This window comes from Ornithodoros turicata, unplaced genomic scaffold, assembly GCF_037126465.1.
Source record: "Ornithodoros turicata isolate Travis unplaced genomic scaffold, ASM3712646v1 ctg00000857.1, whole genome shotgun sequence".
NCBI classification, from domain to species: domain Eukaryota; kingdom Metazoa; phylum Arthropoda; class Arachnida; order Ixodida; family Argasidae; genus Ornithodoros; species Ornithodoros turicata.
The window spans coordinates 751,799-771,061 of record NW_026999406.1 but is presented as its reverse complement, the minus strand read 5'-3'; the positions used below and the strand labels follow the sequence as shown (position 1 = coordinate 771,061).

Genomic DNA, 19,263 nt, shown 5'->3' with positions numbered 1-19,263 from the left:
ACAGAGACACTTTAGATAAGAGCACATTGTGTGTCGCCTGTAAACGTCTGTAAGATTCTATACGACAACGACTGCATGTGGGACGCGTAGTAATTGTGCACACATCATAAAATGGAACAGATATATCAATTCACTATGCGCCACAGCATGCTCCAAAAGCTGGAAATCATGATCATGAATGTATGATTACATGCAAAATCCAGGATTGGGCACACTATTAGTGAATACGGAGCACGGTAAGAAATGATATTTGAGCAGTTGCTTGAGACTTAGGTCGAGGACATCCTCTGTAACACAAACTAAACCAGTTAGCACCAACGCATTAGATAACAGCAGATTGCCTAGCATCGACAAACATCCTAAAATTATGTGAGTCAACGACACACGCACTTTTGTACAAAACATAAACTAGAACATATATTTGAAAATTCTGGGCGCAAGAGTATGCCAGTAAAGCATAACTGTTTCTTTTTTTTTTACACTTTCATGCAGAGACACCGTACGCTTGTCTCTCTTTCATAAATAAGATGCGCTACTGGAGCAGGCGTTGGACAGGATGGGCACCTACCACCTACGAATTCATTTCTTTTGTGGTGGCCATGGAATGTGGTCAGGTTCAGTACTCGGGGCGATCTGTCATGTAGTCTCGTAAGGCATTCTGTAGGGGCATCCAAACCGTTGAAAAGGCATGCGAGTAATAAAGATAGGGTACGTGCCACTTAAAATTCAAAACCCAAAAATCACGCTATGAACCATAAAATCCAACCCAACAATAACTGATCACCCGTTAGAAGCTAGACAACCAGAAATTAGTAATATCCCTCCACAAATAAGGCCCATATATGCCGCTGACCCTCTCTGAGGCACACTTCTACGAGAGTTAGCCATTGATAACAGGTTTTATAGTCACGTTACACCTGCAAGGCACTGCTGATGCGATAATTTGTTGTTTTACGTCGTGATCGTGATCGACGCCACAACGGTCGGTGTGTAGATTAGTTCGGTCCAGATGAAGGATATTAAACGTGAATACACGTTATATATACACGTTAAAATATCTATACACGGATGACCGTATTTAGCGTCCCTCACGGAAGGCAGCGCGTCTAAGCAACTTGTACCCTGCCACCAAGTCGCTGGCATCCTCGGTCGGGCTTGAAACGCATCCTTGGGATAAAGCACAATCTAAAAAAAGTAAACCAACAGAACACGTATGAAAAAGAAAAAGAAATCGAGACACACAACACAGTAGGGTTGTGAGAGCATTTCCAGGGACAAGAGAAGTAACTATCAAGACTCAACACACGAAAGGTAGACACGTCCTCTATTTATGACCGCAGTCTTTCTCACTTCATCTGTATCTGTTCGCGTTCTAACAGGCACAGTATTGCAACTCGGAAGAAGCCAGACGTACCATATCAAACATTCAAACCCCAGTTCCCATGGTCACATCTCTACCTCACAACGAGGTGACGTCGGCCACAAGATACACTTGGCCTTCGGGAGAGGAAAATGAATTGCGCTGCGCATGCGCCAGCAGTAACGTCACGTGTCGTTCTTCGCTGCCCTGCCGCCGCCTTGCCGTCTGCTCGCTTTGCGTGCGCATGCGCTAGCAAGAGCGGTTTGCTCGAGGATGTGATTTGTGGTAGTGGTGAAGCAAATTTGCTGAATATCCGTTCAAGTTCCTCACTAGACGCCCGTTGATGTTCACCAGGTGAGGGAACGTTTCAGTAACGCCTGCGAGTTGCATGGTCGGTTGAAAAGATGAGGGCGTCTGTACAAAATTGTTCCGTAGGCCGCCCAAGAAGCGCAAGTCCACTTTTTCCAAGCTGCCCTCTCTCAGCCCAGGCAACAGCAGCACCAGGAGTACACAACTTCCGAGTGAATTAAGAAGCACGAGTGCAATTCTGACGCTGGTAGGTACGTCCCATGCTCTGTTACACTAAATTACACACATGCGCCATTCCCGCTCAGTGCACTTATTTTGGAGGTGTTGCAGCAAATGATGCTGTTGCACAAAACGGCAGTCTGGTGCGTAATGTACACCCATACTGTCGAGTTCGACTAATTCTGAAAGAAGGAAGTCACACTGTTCCAGACTCAGAACGTCAGTTCCCATCGTCTTCGACTAATTCGGGTGGCCTGTTCGAACTATCTAATTGTATCACCTGTTCTATATCAACACATAAGTCGGTAAATATGTAACAAATATCGTAGTTCCGACAGTTATCGGTAATCTTTAGTTGTGCTTAATTATTCCAATTATTTTGTACTTGTATTTTTACTCAGAATTCCCATGCTGTATTCTGAACTGGGAACAACAAAATAAAACACATGAGAATTGTGTTAATACTGATAATTTATTTTTACTGATTTCAGATGCTCATGAATGGAGAGAAGAAATGCAGAAGGCAGCCAAGAGCCATTTTACAAAAGGCACAGGACACAGGAGCAACAATATTGAAAGGTGGGTGTTTAAAATGTTATTATATTGGTAACTGATCGGGTGCTCTTACAGAGACACAAGAACATTAAAGGAGGAGGCCGCCCACCACCTCGGTCATGATCACAGCCGACCAATTAAGGCATAACATTTTAAAATTTCCAAGGATTCTTCAAGAAGTGGCATGCAGTTCAGAATTTTTATGACTACAACTCCACCACGTGTACAGCCTGAGACAAAAGTTCACGGAACTGGTGCTTTTCTTCATCGGAGCAGTCCCCTGCCAACTACCAGCAGAAGATCGAATAAGAAACTTGTGACTATCTATCGCTCAGTATATGTGCCTGCTCTTGTTTGATGCTAGGATGTCTCTCCAATGGAGAAGTATGACACTATGGTGTTCCTTAAACTTTTGTCCCAAGCTGTACATTGTAGAACCCCAACAGCAAACAAACACTGCTCGGTAAGGTCAGAGTTCCAATTTGAGATTTTGTGGCCTATTTGTTCCCAAAAGGCTGCTCTTGCAAACGGGCTTAAGAAAGTCATTTGGGTGACCTCCGGGATACAAAGACAAGTGCAGGGCATGAAAAAACGTCTAGTTCAACTTTGAAGGCAGTAGTCAACATAAATAAGTTTTACCTCTGTGCAATGATTGCCCATTCAAGGCAATAACAGACTCATACGTTCACCACACGATCTAAACTTCCTCGTCCTGTTACAGCTCGTTTCTGTGCACATCATTATCTTCAAGGTGCATATATCCTGTGCCACGCAAGCAGAGGAGAGGTTACATGAAGTATCATTCATAAAGCATTTGTGAGGAGATTGTTGAAAGAATCAGTCAGACAGGTCTGTTTCAGATGATTTTTTCTTGCTTTGAGGTTTTTATTGTTATTCCATGACAGTGTACACTGATTACTGATAAGAGGACTGAGGGGCAAGCCCTGTTGAACAGTCCAAGACACAGTCAATGCACATGTCTACACAGTTTGAGGGGAACAGAAATACCAAGAACACATGTCTAGTATAAGAAACAAATAGCAAATATATTGCACAGCATAGACATGCAAATAATCAAAGTAATTGCATGTTACCCTGTTTGTTCACATTTTTGAAGGATGCAAGATTATTGTTGGAACAAACGCGTAGAGCTGTGTTTGTCAAGTTGCGGTTCATGAGCCCCCAAATGTGTCTTGAGTGGTTATGTGCCTTCTTCTGGGAGTCATGGAGGGTCCGAGTAGACATGCGGCATGCCTTGCTTGCATAGCTTGATATGGCTTGAGTCACACAGAGCAACATATTGATTTGCTTGTACGTACCAAGAAAGCAAATACGTCCTTAAAATTTAATCAATCCGTGTTAAAAAACATGAATAAGCACTTTTCGTAGCTCTCTCTCTGGTTGATTTTCGGAAGGCGGGGTAAAGGTAGGGGGTCATGGTGGTTTGGTGGTTCTCAAAGGGGGTCACATACTGGGAAAGTTTGAGAAACACTGGCATAGAGGGATGTCGTTCCAAATTTAACTACCCAAGGACGAAAGAAAGACTGCACGGAAATTAGTGTGGTAAGTAGGAAGCCAGAATTAATTGTGATCATGCCTGGGAGAAGGGTGTGGTATAATTGTGCGTGGCTAACTGAAGTTGACTAGAGGGTGTGTAAAATAACTGGTACATAACCGGAGCTACTTTATACTTCACAAGCTGGTGTACATTGAGGATGCGGTAAAGGGGAAAAGCAAATGAGACAGACTCATCAAGATCTAAAAAAAGAATAATCTGCAGTGCCTGCTTCTGGGTCAGGAGAAGGGTTGAAGGTCTATGTGAGGCCATAGTGACATGTGAGTGGATAAGGGCGGCACACCGTGATTTATCCAGACCACCCCCTGCACCCTCCAAATGTTCAATGACACCCCCCAAACTTTTCCACCAGTGCACCCCCTACAGGGGGTGCCCTTGTGATTTTAGCGTTAGACACATGTCGGTAGTGATATGTTAAGCTGCAATGACGCAACTACAATCGTGACCCCCCTCCCCCATTTTTCCAACATCCGTCCATGCTTGTGATTCGGGATAAACGACAGCACACATAATGTTAACATCATCTGAGCTTAGCAAGTGTGAAGACACCAGACGTAGTTCTCCTTTTAACAAAGTGAATATGATGTTGCCACCCGATATTTTCATGTAGCACAATGCCCAGAGACCATACGCATCATATCATGTGGCCCCAGCCTAAGAACATTGTTAGCGAGGTTAAGGGATTTTTAGGATATCGTGAAAACGGGGTTATTGTTAAGACCGATTCATGGATACAAGCCTGGTAATACTCTCGTATCAGTTGGAGATGGCACAAGACATGAGCCATGTTAATAAACTGTTTTTTGATGTTTTGCAATTTGGAAAATGGTATGATCACTCAATGATTCATTGTTTCACGCCCAACCAGAGGCATAAAGCTCGATGCATGTTCAAAGCATTAATGGACTGTCATGTGTTGTCATATGACAATGCTACATTCATGAGTAAATGATGTAGGAGTGAAGGTCTTTAAACATGAATACAACAGAAATACTCTGGCTGGATGTACTTCGTGCTGCTTGGCAGGCTCTTACATTCTGGTTGCAAACCTGCATCAATATTTGTACAGCTTGGGACAAAAGTTTAAGAAACACCAGGGTGTCGCATTTCTTCATTGGAGCAACACCCTAGCAGCAAACAGAAGCAGGCTCACAGACTGAGAGGTGCATGGAACAGCCAGTCACCCGTTTCTTGTTCAATATCTTCTTGCTAGCCAACAGAGGGCCGCTCCCATGAAGTGCAAGCCAACAGGCTCACTGATATATTGTCCAACTGGAATTTATGTTGTGTTTGGGAACGATGTATTGTTAACGATCAAAAAGACCAGTAAAAATATCCAAAACTGGACCTGAAGTTCATTTTTCGCTCACTGAGGTTACTAAAGATCCACATTTCCTTGAGGTGTGAAACAAAGCTTGATAAAATGAACCAACCAAGTTCTGTGACCTAACTGGCTAACACTGAGTAGATGTACAGTATTGATATGCAGTATCTTCAGGACTTTTGCCTCTCATGTAACAAATGCTAAATAAATGCAAATAAGCATACGTTGGAACTCAGTTGCTGAGGCAAGGCACACGATCATCCAAACATCAGTGAGTGTGCCAATTATTTTCACGCACAGAATGATCTTCTGAATTCCCGTGCCTGCCCCTGTGATGGCGATCCTCAACAAGTCCTCCTCCTTGCAACAAGTCAGTATTTCTTCATTGAAAGAGAGTAGGATCATCCTTCTTGCCTCTGTGTGTGAGGGAAAACACTGGACTGTTTGTTTGGGCTCTGTTAGAACTGATCAACAGGGCAACACTGCTTTGATTGTCGTCGTCTTTCATCTCACTGTAACATATATTATTGTTATGTTGACGTCCCAACGACGACACAAGGTTAGCACAGCAACCATCTTTATTGTTGCCTGAACGTCCTACTCCCTACCATGGAGGACTACAGACAAAAAGAGGGCGTGTTATACACCAGGTACACTTTAAATACATCTGAGGGAGAGGGAACCGGCGGCCTAAATCGTGCCGATTGATAACAAAGATAACGATGCACGTAAACATGCATGACACTTCCCTCACACTTATATGCAAAACTAATGAGCTTGATAGTGCTCAGGCGGATATCTGACTCTGACTGGATATCGTCGCTCTTGGACATCACGCTGAAGTTCCGGATCTCGAATTCCCTCCGAGCCTGGTCTGAGTGGGTCCTCTGCTCCGACGACGGGTCCTGTCGCAGGATCAGACGATTGAAGTGGACTTGAGCCGATAGCAGTGTCTGGCACGTCAGAGTAGTCTGGTGGTGCAGTAAACCAGGAGCGTTCTTCCTCGCTCGTTGTCCCTTCAAATTCGGCGGACCTGCTTGCCCGAGGCCTAAGTTGGTCATGGTGACGACGCCATACACACACGCTGTCTTCGGTCGGCGAAACTCGTACCCTGTAAGACACTGGACCAGTGTTACTATAGTAATTATCCCAGCCATCCACTTTCTTACACTTCGGTAGTTTCGAGCTAATATGATCTCCTTGCTTGAAAAGTCGCATGGTTGACGTGCGTCGTGAGGTTTGAGTAAACTGGGTATGTCTTACGCGACTTTCAATCGACGGCTGCAGAAGATCAAGACGTGTCCTTAAAGGAGCATGGAAATGATCGGAATAAAATATGACGGGAGAAGTAGAAATTACGATTCTGAGCCCTGTGATACATATTCGCACAAAAAGTTTGAGCGTAGCGCGGAATCCTGGAGCGCGAGGGAACTTTTAATCTCGCGGCAGAAATGCCCCCTCACTCGGCTGCCAGCCGCTGACGTCATATGCCCGCCCCGTCTTTTTCTTCCTTTTTTGCGATTTCTCCGGCGTCGCGGCGCCGGCAAGCCAACCGAGTAGGAAGCGTTGTTGTTAATCGGACGTCGTGGAAAGGACAGGTGATGAACTGAACACTCTTTAGGAGACGCGTCTGCTCTTCTTGATGAAACGTTTTATGGAGTTGGAGCCTAAGTTCCGCCAATTTCGATTTCGCCACACGAATGTACCGGAGGCTGGTAAGTGATGCTGCTAAGTGTGAACGAACATTCGGATTGAAATATAGTGCTTCTTCTTGGTTACAAATGCATAGTCATGAAGACGCGGACCAGTGACCAATGTTTTCACTTGAAGAGGTCATCGACCATCATGACTTATCTGTGTTGTGGTCAACACTATGGGCTCTGAACCGCATGGACACTGGCATCTCTGAGGCGAAAGAGCGGACCGATGAATGCATAGCTGTGTAACATTGCGCTTACCATATCTCACTGATACCAGGAGCGCAACGTCTCCACAGGCACAACAACATGGATACCAAAATAAAGTCAGTAGAGTTCATCTGCTAGCGATCTGTGGGAAACTCCAAAACACATGGCCAAATAGCATTTTCTTTTTTGAATGGTCATACGCAGCATACAACAATGGCACATGGAATAAATCTCAAACTGACAGGAATGTATTTAGTCGTATCATATATATGCTGCACACACAGGCACAATACTGTTCACAAATTAACGACACCTCAGCATAATCGGAACAGAAACGACAACCGCGTACGATCCACCTCAACCCGGGCCGTCACGGCAACACAGAGGCCTAGCCATACCTTTTACACTGCCCGCAGTCTTGTTTTATGCAAAACGTACGAGACAAATCATGTAAGAACGCAAGTGAATGTCAAACGCAAATAAATAGCAACAGGCGACTCAGTCGGTAAGTCGCCACTATTCCGGAGCTAGCAGACGATTATGGCGGGGAGTGGACGCTTCCGGCAGCAAATGAAGTGATCGGCCGCCTGACGTCATCACATGCCAGACTCGGACCCCCCCTGACGAATACAACCAAAGAAAGTCTCTAGGTGGTCTTGGCTTAGTCTGTAGGTGTAGATGTGCCTGCAGGGTAGAAAAATATTTTTGCAGTTAGTTCTCCCTCGAAGGAGCTTACGCACACCATGAGTTGCAGCATACTATGCCAATACAGACATGGCATCAGATATTAAACCTTTTGCACACAAACGACACAGATTGCAAGAGCCTGAATGCCATTCACTTTCAGGCTGCTTATTTTAGCGCTATTAAACTAAAAACAATAAACCATCACAAGTGTGGTACAGCTTGGGAATTGTGGGTTAATAGAATCTTACCTACACATCCTCTGTGAGAAAAGGTAGCTAGCTAGTTGAGCAACACTTTTCAGGGAGAAGGCGAGGCTGATTGTTCACATCCTACGGCCATCCTCAAACACCAGTCTCCCCGATGGCAGCCTCAGTGTCATTAATTCCTTAGAGATGGACAACATCCTGTCTTCGTGGCCACTAAATGTTGCTGGTTGGAGTGGAGCCTTGAACTCTTTAGCATGAGGTGCATGCTAATTTAGCTGGTCAAAAGCACTACAAGGAAAAACTGAATATCATCAGGTATGGCACAGCAAGAGCATTCACTGCTCTTACTCATTGACATCTGTAAGGAACCTTTCTGTTCCCTCACTGCCCTGGAATTGTGGACGGCCCAGGGTTCGTGCAAATTGGAGTGCAAGGCTCACAGATACACTGAATGTTTGTGCAGCCAGGCGCACCTTCATTATTTGGCGTTTGTACTCAATATGAGCTCGAGCGAGCCGGTTAGCTGCGCGAAGCCCTTCTTCAGCTTGTAGCGTGTGCATTCTGACGATGAAGTCCCACTCCACTACCTACAACATTTTGAGCATAAGAATAACTAAATTCTAGATAATGGCATGAGAACTTACTCCTTATTCAGAGCTGTAAAATGTGCCCTTGTCGCTGAGAAGGCTCCTGAGCTGCTTCAGTGCATGCGCAGCATCGAAGATGAGGAAGATTGGCTCTGCTGGTCTCACTGGGCGAGGAAAGGATGTTTGAAATCTTGCCATTGCTACAGTGGACGACAAGCCATCGCACACAACTGCCACTACATGCATCTCGCATTCTTCCAGGACTTAACAGCATCTCTGACGATCCCTCGAAGGACTTCTCCGGAGCAACCATTGTTCAGAAAATATCCTATGGGCAGTTTCCAGCGGGCTACGAGAGCAACAGCCATGAATACCAAGGAATCCGTTGCGAAAGGGACGTCACCGGAGTCTTCGGGTGTTTGGGACTGGCCAAAGTTTACATACCTAATCAGTCGGCGTGACGTTTGATCAAGTTCGCATTTCTTCCTAATACTCATGCCGTCCAGCATTATTGAACAGAGCCGTTCGTCCTCTGCGGCACCGCTGTACTTTTCCTTCAGGTGTTGCAATGACTCCATGGTGAATCCTGGCCACGCATCAACAACCTGCAGCCAGTTTCTTATGCTAGCTGGTGTCAGCATTGGGAACTTTGTTGACAGGTACTTGTACGCACGTGGGGAATAATAGTGAATCGTTGTGGCAACTTTCCTGAAATTCTCACTGTAACGCCGTCCAGATGGCACCCTCTTGTAGTTTTTGTTCCACTCCTTTAGAATTTCGTCTGGCAGCTCACCAAATGACTGTAGCTGTATTTCGGCCCTCTTGAGATATTACTTTCTTTTCCTTCATGCCCTCGATCAGCGGGTTCAGAGTTTGAATTTTCTTCTCTCTCTTTCATTTGGCATAAAGTCTTACTTTACCCAGGTGCTGGTAGACTGTCTTTAATTTTGAACCGGGTGTTGCTTTCGAGCTGTATCAATGATCTTGTAGAATTTTCCTGCGCACACTGCCTGGTGTCTTTTTCTGACTTTGCTTCACCGGTGTGGTTGCGCTCATGTAGCCATGTACCAATGAACAGCATGTCACTTCGGGCCTTGAGACACGCATGTTTGTGTAGTTTACACTTACAGACACTTACACTACAAGGTCACTTTACACTTACAAGACAAGACGTCTCATCTTGGTTGAGGGGGTCGAGGGTGTACCAGGTGTTTGACCACTTGGCGTAGTTCCCGACCCTGATGGGGTTGCCATGTCCTCGAGCTGTATTCACCGTGCAATATATAATGCATATTTTTGCTTATTTATCCTTCAAATTGCCACCATTTCATTTTTTGTCTATGAGAAGACAAGAAAGATAAGAGGAAAACAGAATTGCAGATTGACATTTAAGATTGTTTTTTTATATCAATGTGCTGGTCGAGTTGAAAATACCAACACTACTATCATATCTCCCATAGTCTCTGGTGTGGAGCTTGTCATAAGCTGTGCAGACGTTCTGGGAGTACTTTTGCGCTCTTCCACTTCTACGTCCTATGGCAGTGAAAAGTAAAAACCTGTATTAGTTCCTGGGCTGCAACGCATTCATGCTCTAGCCATGAGGCAACTGGTGGTTATGGTACCGCTTTTTCTTTTCTTATATGTGTGGGTGGAAAACTTACCTCTGTGTGCCCTTCTGGGACTACTTGAGGAGATTCAAAGCCAGCTGCTTGCGATGTAAGAGTTGTTTTCGTGTGAGGTGGCGACAGCGTGACAATAGCTTGGTCCCACTGCTCCTGCTGTTCTGGGTTCTCCATTTTGCAAACATCGTCAGTCTCTTTTAAAACTGTACGTTTTTGTTACCTGTGCATCTTGGGCAGGAATTGTAGGGCATCCATGAGGTTTTAGTCTTTGTCTTTGAGTGTCCCCAATGTAAAAGCAGCCTGGCTCAAAGTGCAGCGATCATACACGGTGGTGTGCGGGATACGTATACGGCTGCCCTTGAACACTTTCCAGCCACTGTACCCACTTTGTGTGCAGGCTTGTGTTCTGTCAAGGCACTCTGTTATATATAAATACATAAATCAAATACTACATTTTCGTGGGAAAAAGTAACCTAATGCAGGAAGTTAGGTACAACGTGGTATCCCCACAGCTGGTATCACAATTTTAGGATGTGTACCTGATGAAATCTCTGACAATGACACACACCTTGAACACGCTGTAGACCACGAACGATTAAGAGAACTTTTTAGTAGCGGACCATGATTCGCGCGACTTTAGAACCACACCATTCTGAGTGCTGCACGCTGGTGCCACACGAGATGCTAGATATCGCAATGACTCCTGCACAGTTGCTGTTCAGCACGGGCAGCGCGTGGTGCGCGCTACGGCTCTACGACATGGGAAGCTCCTATCGTGGGTGCCTCGTCCGAGCTATCGTGTCCCAGCAGCCCGTACAGCACGACGGCAAAGTAGCTATACATGCAAACAGTACTATCTACTCACATTAGGATACAGCCAAAAGCAAAGAGCCCCTGCCAGGCCGAAAGACTTCCATTTATAGCTCGATGGCACCGGAACGAGAGTCAGTTTCCTCTGTCAGCGTATTGTACAGCTACATCACAACCGGAATCAGTGACAGCTGAGCTGTCTGCTGGAACAAGCCCAGCAAGGAGCGGGATTAAGTTGCTTAATCTGGAGTTGCCAAAGTTCAACGGAGACTTCCACAGTCACAGAGTTTGGGCTATTTGCCTTTCTACATATAATTTCTTTCTTGCACTGCGGTCTCAACAGGTGTCGTTGACACCGTGGAGCACTGAAAACTGGGCACCCGCACCCCGCTCTAAACACACTGTTCGTGTCGACTCAAGATCGTGATCTCCCTGCGCTCCAAAGACGGCCCCGAAACGTCCGTCCCAGCAGGGACGGCACGATAAAGTTATAAACATATATTATCCAGGTGCAGCCATAGAGCTTCAGATTCTTTTTTGTTTGCCTATGCACTTTCTGACTTGTAGTGCGACCTCCATAGGTGTCGTTTACACCGTGGAACACTGATGTCTCGTCGCGACACGCTCTTCGTGCCGACTCAAGAGCGTGTCGGTCGAAGCGATGGGGTAACTTCGGCTATCATCCTGGCGGTTACCGTGGTAGAGGAAGAATCCCAATTCGGCGGTGAATATTTGATGGCACGCGCGCGTTTCAGGATTTTTTTAAAACATAGAATGACTTCCAACGAGGATTGGCTCCTTTTCTGCAAGCCCTATCACCACCACCACCACCACCACCACCACCACCCAAAATTCCGCAATTAAAGAGTTAATTAAATGGATTTTAGGTAACTAGTCAGCTTGTATTTACATACTCTCTTCGAAAGAATGCCCGCCTGTCCGTATAACCCAACTGCAAAAGCGCCATTTAAGCTGCTCTCATAACTTTTTATTAAAAATTTAAAAACAAATCAGCGAGGGATCAACCAACCAAGAATCAACCAAAGATTCAACCTTGTGCCTGCTCTACACATTCTTGCTCTTGAGGATAGAAAAGGCACCCTGTAGTTTTCTGAGTTGTACAAGCGCAAGACCTTGTTTTGCTCAGCTAAATGAATTTTTGTGCCATACATCATAACAGTTTTGTTGTTGACGCAATAAATAATTATCCGCGTTTGATTAAGACAGCAGACATTTATGCGTGTAGTTTATCGTTCCCATCTGGCAGCAAATAAAACCGTTGAGACCAACCGTTGAGAAAACCATGAGAACGTTGAAGCGCTTGGCGCGGAATTTGGCAGATGGCGAAGGAATATCGCGCGCAGTAAAAAAGACGGCCATAGCATCAGGGAGAAACGTGCTGGATTCCATGGAGGGCTCTGGAAACAACAATGGGAAGAAACGCCGCAAAAGACAACAAAAGGCGCCGACACACGACGCACCTGCAGATATCTTTGGTACGCCGTGAAGGTCACACATCCGCTGCGCGCGCTCCGTCCATCATGACGTCAACGAAAGGAAAAATACAGACGCCGATCTGCCTGACGAGTGATGTGATGATATTCGAACCCCCTTCCATTCAATATGGCGTGGAAGATACTTCGTACCATCTTTTTTATCCGGTCAACGGAGTAAATAATTCCGTGATCGAGTTTTGTATTCAAAATTTACAAAGGGCACACTTGGATCTCTACGGTAGCTTTGTGTCTTTGACCGCGCGCATTGTTCGCGACGACGGGGAAGAAATGGACGAGAAAGATGTCGTTTTCCCAGTAAACCATCTGTTGAGCGGCATGTTTAAGACGGTCACCGTTTATGCGAACAACAAGCTCGTCAGTTCCAACGAGTTGTACACCTACAGGAGTATTTTGGACGTCGTGATTCATTCCACGGCCATGGCTCAAGAAACAGTGCACGCGGCTGGACTGTATGTCGAGGACGACAAACATTTAAAGAACGATTACGACGTCTCGTCTCGCGGTCCGAAACAGCTCGAGCTTGTAATCTACGAAACGCTTCATTTTCTTTGCAATCTTCCCACTGACGGTGAACAGACGTAAGGGTATCGTCTTGAGAATCGAGCGAAAGTCTCCCTCGCAGCTATCGCCATGAATATAATCGCGTGATCGCAGCAACTCCCGATACATTCGCGTTTGCGCAAAGGTTGCAAACCTCTGCTCGGGCGTCATGACTGAGACGAATGAGAGTAGATAGCCTTTTTTATTGATCGTGAGAGGTTACACATGAATTAGGCACGAGCTTTGGTTTCGTAGCCGGGAAGGCAGCCCAAATACAGACGAAGGCTCGAGTCTAACCAGTGGCTGGGGTTTCTCGACCAGAGTCCACCGCAACGACAGGTGGTCAGCTGATCGCCGATCCGCAAAAAGAAGGTCTTTGGAGGAGGCTTGAAGGTTAGAACCAGGGGTGGATCACCCGTCAGTAGCTATTCGTAATCTGCAATGAAAGGAGCGTGAGAAACGCGCGTTTTTTTTCTCAAACACACACGTACAATCTTCTTCAGTCACAGAGTGACACTAATGGTCCATCTTGTCCATCTTCCTTCAATAGTCGAAGTCCTTCGCAACTTATGTCTAACGGTACCGTCCGACAGCCGAGAAACGGGCGAATCAATCGGTCCGTCCAATGGTTTTGCTCTGAAAAAATGTGACCGGTTATAGAACGTATTAAAAAAAAATAACGAGGAAGCGTACCTTTGGACCACAATCCACCACAATTGGTGCTCCTCGATATCGGTCAAGACTTGACAGTATTTTCCTCCTAGCCGTGGGCTGCAGCAAAGACCTAAAAGGTATACAGTCAAAGAAAACAGTGCTAAATGAAGTACGAATAACAATCGAGCAGCTGAGTACCACTGGTATAACTACGAAGACGACCTCTGTCCCAGAGAACTTACATGGGTACTTGGTGGCTTTTGCTGGCAATACGGTTGCATGTCGAAGTGTTGCTGGTTTTAAACAGTCAATCGAACAATCTGTAAAATGCCCTGTAAGGCTTGCAATGAGGAGTTTTTGGAAGGAGGAGCGTTTTGAGACATGGTAAATACAAGCGATTACTCAAGAATGTACGTGTCAGACCTCCGGACCGTTACATCAACAAGTGCGGTAAGGGTTTTGATTCCAGACAGTAGTATTAGATCAGCTCAAGTAGCCTGCAAGTCACACAGTCATCTCGACGCCATTAATTAGCAATTAGAGCAATTTGGGACCCTCCACAGTAATTCGGGTCATTCAGGGAGTCATTACACTAATTGGGGTGCATCTAAGACGTGTCGAGACCACTATGTGAGTTGCCGGCTACTAGAGCTGATAAAACATAAAAAAATAGGTAGAAAATAAAACAACCAGATAGAAATAGAGTGGAGAGAAATAATTTATTCGAAAATCAACGATGCCGTGGCGAAGGAACCGCTCTGGGGTGACCAGCGCTTGTTGGCGTCGGGCAGTTGCAGAGATCGACGACAGGTGGCCACTTAGTTGCAAGGCATCACACCAGATGGCACCACCATCATAGCTCTATGCGAGAAAGACAGAGAACAACAAGATACTAGCGGCAGTAAAAATGGCAACACTGCTAAACAAGTCTAGGCATGTGAGAGAAAAGGTCTAACCGCTACTGCTAAACAGCACGGAGAAAACAGTACACAACGGGGAAAAGGCTTAGGGAGGCGATCGGTTAGGCCTTACCACAGCGTCACAACACCATGCAGCTAACACAAGGCGGGAACCGCTAAACAAGTCTAAACATGCGCGTATGGCGAGAAAAGGCTTAACATCAGCGCGGTCAAACATCGTCAAATCACTCGTTGGTCACCGCTAAACACGGGGGCACGGCCAACATGCAAAAAAAGGACGCGGTAAAACAACGCGGCAAATCACTCACCTTTTCCCCTGCGGTGACGGGTACGACTGCTCCATCCGAGAGGCAGGGAGAAACTGAGCGGACGCGGGGACAGCAGAGCAACCGAGCGCACATCTGCTCTCCGCTACAGCCAGCGAGCAACTGACTGTGGCGCCGCGCCGCGGCATCTACGCCTGCGCGCGCTCCTAGCGACCTCTGCGCCGCCCGACCGCGGGCTGTTTCGGTTTCGGCTCTCCGCTCCTCCCGCTGCGCGCGAGCGCTCCTAGCGGCAACGGGTGGCTTCTCAGTTTCGGTTTCGCTCTCCTTTCTTTGCGCGCGTTTATCTGTATAAAGGCAGCGCGCACCGCGCTCGCGTCATCAATACGTGAACATGTGCAGCTACCACTCATTACAAAATTGTTCCCGCACCCACGCTTCTTGGAAAGAAGTGGAGAAGGAATGTTTCAACAGCGAAAATCCCCGCAACGAGCGGGGCATCACTGCACCCCGCATCACTGCTTATCGCTACGTGATAGACGTGGTAGGCTTTGGCAATATAGGAGAGATCTCGCCGGGGCCGCTGCAGGAGATGGTGCGTCGGATCTACGCCCGTTACAAGAACGTCTGCATAACGGTTCTGGACAGACACCTGGGACTGATGAGCGAATTTGTGAGCTTGGCCAACGCACACTTCAGCTAAATCGCTGCAGACATCGTGGACGTTCTCGCGCGTGCCATCGCTCATATTGATCACGCCCTGCGGAAGCAGCGACATTTACAAGCAGTCTACATCGCGAACTTTGTCATTGATTTATTGAAATACCGCTTGGTTATTGACATGCAACGCATTAAACAGTTGGAATAACTTTGACGAGACTCTGTGTTTTCTTTAACTGAAACGTGTTTATTGAATACATACAAAAGAGTTGGTCGATAGATGCCTGCACCCTCCCTAACTTGTCTGATCTCACGAACAGAACATTACGAGAGGATCAGACGTGTCAGAATAGGTGAATCTTCATCGTGCCGACGTCATTGCGCGGGTTACGGTACCAGCACGATGACGGAATGGTCATTCTTTTCGTACACCCATTCCGCTACCACACTGCCCCGACGACCCGTGCTTCTCCTGTCTTGGGGGAGAGAGAGAGAGAAGCATGTCTCGACTAGAACTTATTATTATTATCGATTATATGTGCGTGCACGAAGGACTTGCTCTTTGTTCCACGATCACTCGATCCCTGACGACGACGCTCTCGAGCCCTCTTCCGGGTTTTCCAATGCTGCGCAAAGAAAGAGTACTATCGTAATCCTGTACGCGTCAAATCGTCATCACAGCCTACCGTATTCGCAGCTTCCGTAAGGGAAGGAATGTACGGCATCCACGAGATAGCGCTTGTCGTCGTAGGGGACAAAGCTCTTGTATCTCGAAATGGTGTACATTGTTTGCTTTATACTCTGGATGGTGCACTGCTTCTCAGAGACTGTCTTTTCATTGAACAGAGAATCTCGGTACACTTCGTGCAATAAATGCTTCCTCACCACATCTTTCTTAACTCCTTTCGCTGTCGCGATCTGTTTGTGTGACCCAGCCAAGAGAATGCTGTACATTGTTGCTCGGATGGCTACGACTTCCTGAATAACACCGCCTCCCGTCTCGTCTTTGAAGCACCCCATCTGGTTCGCATGCTCGGCGTTGAAAAGCGGGTGGTCCGGCGGATAGGAAGACAGATCTAACTCACTCTCAATCTTCATCAGCTGCTCTTCCAGGCTTTCACACGTGAGAGAAAAAATATACTGTCCGTATCGCTATAGATCAATTGCACTGGACACGTCAAGCGAGAAAAGAGCGACTCGTAGATGAAGCTGTACATTCGGACTTTGGATATTTCTAGAATGGCAAAGCCCACGTAAAGCGGGTGCGTGCATTTGATGCGGCGCTGTTTCATCTCGTATAAGATGCACTTGTCACTCAGAGTGAGAAAATGCTGACAGTCGACGGAGCTAGCTTTTCTGAGCGCGGTTTCTTTGTCGTAGGCTATAGCGTACCTTTTCATCCGTCTCACATTTTGTATTGTCTTGCCGAACGTACTATTCGACATGGTTTTGTACAGACGTCGCTCGAATTTCTTGGACGCGGCATTCTTCAACGCGACGTTCCTCTGCACGACGGTTCGCAGAAAGTTGTCTTGGCGGAACGAGACGATGCTGTGAACACGTTTTATTTTCATACCCAACCTCACGTACAGTGCGAGCAATGCATAATGAATGACGTACCATTCTTTGTCGTAGCACGTCAGCAAGAGTTTCTTTGTGGGAGGGGCGTTCAGCGCCAACGCATCTTTCAAGTGCTGCTGGTAGGGGGACAGTTCGTTCTCATCCACGCACCTGCGTTCGGGCACCTGGGCCCAGGCGAAAATTTGAGCTGGGAAGTCAACTGGTACCAGCTCATTCCCAGTTCGCACCAACTGGTGGTCAACTGAAACCAACTGGTACCAAACTGGTGGCAACTGGAAAGTAAACTGGTACCAGTTCAAGTTGGGCTGGTGGCAACTGGGCACTTTGTGGTACCAGTTCAAGCTGGACTGGTAGCAACTGGGAAGTGAACAGGTACCAGTTCAAGCTGGGCTGGCGGTAACTGGAAGTGAGGTGGTGCCAGTTCGAACTGGACCAGTTTACATATTTGGGGGAAGTTTCGGTTTCAGTGCCAGGACAGGTTAATATGAAGATTGCAAAACGAAGTTATAAAAACGATCAGAAAGTAACTTTATTAGTAGAAATTATAATATTTCAATTTTTGGTAAAGTTCCTGTTAACGAAAGTTATTTTGGAACTCTTATATTTGTATTTTGTGCGTTCCTGCTCCCGCGATGAATGATGCCTTTAATGTGCAACGGTCGCTTTCTTAGCAGCGTGCTTGTACAGCGGTTTTTGCCCGTTATGTTCTTAGCGTGATGTGTGACATAGGCGTTGGTTTTGTAATCTAAAGGATTCGTCTTCAAGTTACGAGAGTGCGACAGTACAATGAGCGCCAGCGGCCGGGCGGGTGGGTGTTATAGGATTACAGCTTGACTACAACTGTGGAGACCGCTTTATATCGTGAGTACTATATGCTTAAGTGCTTTTCCATTGTGCACCATTTAGAAATATTACTTCCACTAGAACCTCTTCTCTTAGTTCCGTTCGTGGCACCTGCAAGTGTGTGCCGTTTTACGAGTAACATCCGGTTTACGTTAACGCTACCAGCAACTTTTTTCATTCATGTTTTTGTTTTTGCTTTTTTTTCGTTCATTCTCGTGTTTTAGATCCTTCACACCACGGATGCTGTCGAACTAGCGTAGGGCGCCAGAGTAGTACTCCTTGCCCCCGAAAGCCGGCGAATCTCTTAGTTGAAAGGTCCAACTACTGCACAACGAAAATGTTGGGAGATTCGCGTACTTTCCGGGGCCACGACCGCTCAAATTGAGTGACTGTCCAGGCACACACTACAATTGCATATTGTAATTAAATGCATATTCACTTTTGCCTTTTCAACTTTCCAGAAACCTTAAGCTGCTGGGGCTCAAAGGAAAATATCGATCCATCGTGTGCTATTAAGAACATCTCAAATACTTTGTTGAATGATTCAAGATGTCCACAAGGCAGTCAAGCAAGGGACCAATCAACCATGAAGTATTATCTATTCCATGTAACTCTGTAGTTCATCTACTGCTATAATTTAATTACATTATAGTTACGCTACATGTACATTAAAATATGTGTAATGTTTGACTACAAATAAAATACAATTTTGCATTGCAGTTCTTTGGATCTGCCGTTGCTGGGAACAGCGATCCTGCAAAGGGGCACCGGTTACATACAAGCTAACCTCTGTCCGAACAGGCCGCTCTAAGTGAAGCCACTTCAACCGGTCCCAGCTCAACAATGAGGTTTGCAACCAGTTCCAGTTGAGACTGCGACTGGTTAGAAACCAGTTGGGCCAACTGGTACCAGTTGATCGAACTGGCCCCTGTTCGATAACACAGCTCGCCCAGTCCCAGTTGAACTGGTCCAGTTGCAACTGGGACTGGGCGAACTGTGTTATCGAACAGGGACCAGTTCAATCAACTGGTACCAGTTGGCCCAACTGGTTTCTGGCCGGTCCCAGTCTCAACTGGTTGCAACTGGGACTGGGTGAACTGTGTTATCGAAAGGGACCAGTTGT

The 19,263-nt window shown here is 46.4% G+C and overlaps 1 long non-coding RNA gene across 1 annotated transcript; it reads left to right on the top strand.

The window, feature by feature from the left end:
- The first annotated feature begins 18,085 nt into the window (after window positions 1-18,085).
- On the top strand, window positions 18,086-18,988 carry LOC135375345 (uncharacterized). The gene is made up of 3 exons (XR_010417218.1): window positions 18,086-18,158; window positions 18,602-18,731; window positions 18,861-18,988. It is a non-coding gene; the product is annotated as an uncharacterized LOC135375345 (long non-coding RNA).
- Window positions 18,989-19,263: the final 275 nt, after the last annotated feature.